This window comes from Cyclopterus lumpus, chromosome 14, assembly GCF_009769545.1.
Source record: "Cyclopterus lumpus isolate fCycLum1 chromosome 14, fCycLum1.pri, whole genome shotgun sequence".
Lineage (NCBI taxonomy): Eukaryota > Metazoa > Chordata > Actinopteri > Perciformes > Cyclopteridae > Cyclopterus > Cyclopterus lumpus.
In genome coordinates this window covers 20538491-20541144 of record NC_046979.1, presented here as the reverse complement: position 1 = coordinate 20541144, position 2654 = coordinate 20538491, and the positions used below count along the sequence as shown (strand labels likewise).

Here is a 2654-nt window from a genome sequence, read left to right as displayed (position 1 = left end):
CTGTTTAAACTTGACCTATTTACAGATGTACACATCACATCATCATATTTTAAGTGGGAACTTATAGGCCATGTACCATATTCGAGTTTGAAGGCATTGAATTAATTTGAATGAAATTTGAGAGCATCACAGGCAGAGCGTTGGATGTCGAACGTTTAACGGTTTAGTCGCGGTGTGCATTTATTCATGATAGAAAATGAATCTCTGGTTTTGTGATTTTCTTGCTGTGTAACTGATTGAAAACCACACCGTCACTATTGTTGAGCCTCTTTATATTTGTAGCCCTTCCTGCCCGACACTCTTCATTTATCACAGGAAATGATTACAGACCTGGTTAAATTCCCCTTTTGGTAAATGCTCTGGTCTCCGTGGGCTCTTCAGTAAGACAAGTCTATGGCCGCTGTAATGAATCCTGCTGCTTGTGCGAGCCCAAACTCCACTGTGGTGTCCCCCCTGGGGCCAACGGAGACCCAGAGGTGAGGACAGAGGAAGAGTTGGCTCCAGACACTCATCAAGTTTAAGGCATTCTGTAGAGAACATTTACTCTCTCCTTGAGACACACCATACTTCTTCCTCTGATCATGTGTTGTCATATTCATTGAATGTGTTGTAACTCTATAATGCTGTTCATTCTGTACACATGACATCTATTGCATCTGTCCATCCGGGAAGAGGAATCCTCCTCTGTTGCTGTCCTGAAGGTTTCTTCCCTTTTTTCCCTGTGAAAGGTTTTTTCCTGATCCGATGTGAGGTTCTGGGACAGGGATGTCGTATGTTTACAGATTGCAAAGCCCTCTGAGGGGAATTTTTCATTTTTCATGTGATTGTGGGCTATACAAAGTAAACTAAAGAGAATCAAGGGATTCAAGCTACCCCCTGGATTCAGGAGCATGTTCTCGTCTTTCTTTCCTTTAGGAGACCTTCTGAGATACGGAGGAGGGCACACTCGTCACATAAAGTCACGTCTATTCAGTTGGCTCCTTGGTGTGTTTGTTGGTTTGTGCATTATTGTGTTTCTCTGTGCACAAGCTGATCCTAATCAATCGCCATTGGGGATTAATGAATATAGAAGTATTGAATCTGGAGTTACCCTCTAAATAACGCAGATTAACAACAGCCTTTACCAGCACCAATGACTTCCTTCTTTTTCCAGATGAGCTGGAGTTCATTTGATCCAAACCTGCCCTCTAGTGACAACAGTTGTTTCACACAGGGAGAAGTATTCTGCATGGCCCATTGTGGCTTTTTTTCCTTCTTTTTCTTGTGGCATTTTATTGGGGCCAATCATGAGGCTTTCCAAATTCACAATTCCAACAAATACATTTAGACAAATTGATTAATTAAAAAAAAAATTTTTTTTATACATTATAATATTGTAATGATCCCAATGGATGTTGTGCATTTTAAGTTGTTTGATTTATGTGTGAAACATATTTATATTATCTAGTAAATATGTAAGTAATGCATGTCATTTGAGGTTTTTAGGAGGAAAAACACAACCTTGTGACTGCTTCCATGGCATGTTAGTGAGAGAGAACTAAGCCTGGGGCACAGACGATGTGAAAATGAGAATCAACAGAGAAAAGATGCGTTTTTCAGTTACTCCCTTTTAATTCAAAGTAAAACAGGAATATATAAAATGATTAAAATCCACATTTATAGACAGGGAGATCATATATGACATGAAAATAAACAAAAAGCAGAAGAGGATTGCATTTACATTGTGCATTTACACTGTACATGTCATCATTCGTTCCCGTTTCGGTCTCACTTCACTCACTGGGTTAGTTTGGTTAGTGTGTGTCTGTACCAGCGCTGCTACAGTTACAATCACAGCCACATCAGAGTGAAGCAGGCCAAGCAGGAAGTCAGCGTCACACTGGGTTCCCTCCACTAAGAGCCAATGGGGGTGTTCTTTTGGGATTATTGTAGGAAATAAGCTCTGCGGCAAACAGACGTGAAGCGTGAATGCAGAAACCACAAATAAAAAGCTATCGTCAGGCTATGAAGGAGCAACACCACCGCCAGATAAAGGAGGAGTGCTCCAGTGAGGACGTCTAGTCCCCTCATTTGGAGACTTGTGAGCAACCTCCTTTTTTTAAGACACAGAATTCACGGACAAAACACAAAAATCTCTTTAGCTTGTGTTAACCACAGACATAATTTCAGGCATCTAAACAAAAACATGAAAAAAAACGCAAAACAATGAATTTGAGACAAGGGAACCAGACATGCAAGAAAGAAAAAAAAGCAGACCCATTTCTGCAGCACTCTAAAAAGGAACAAGGAAAAAAGACACTTTTTTTTTCCTTTTTCCTTCAACAGATATCAGAGAAGTGATACTGTGTCAATGGAGGCCACAGTCAACATGAAGGACGCCGGACATGATGCCTAATACATTCACTACAACTTCAGGACTGGAAGAAAAATAGGATCGGAATGATCCAAACCCCAATATCTGTATTTCACTTCATTTTCATTGTTAGATCAGTTTGTGTGCACCACAGATCAGAAAGGAGGGTTTATGTCCACGTCTCTGTTTTCTATTGGCTAGTAGGCCCAGGCTGTCAGGAGATGTGGATCTGACAGTTAGTCGGGGTTAAACCGTGACTGTTCAGACAACATCACTCCAAGGACTGCAAGCACGTCGGGAT

At 40.9% G+C, this 2654-nt stretch overlaps 1 protein-coding gene across 1 annotated transcript in view; it reads right to left on the bottom strand.

Annotated features, from left to right (window-relative positions):
* Positions 1–1635: 1635 nt before the first annotated feature.
* Positions 1636–2654, bottom strand: part of LOC117742552 (vacuolar protein sorting-associated protein 26B-like) — a 7805-nt gene continuing 6786 nt past the window's right edge. Inside the window, exon 6 of the mRNA XM_034550047.1 lies at positions 1636–2654. This exon is cut by the window's right edge and continues 2295 nt beyond it. The gene's annotated coding sequence lies outside the window, so the exon portion shown is untranslated.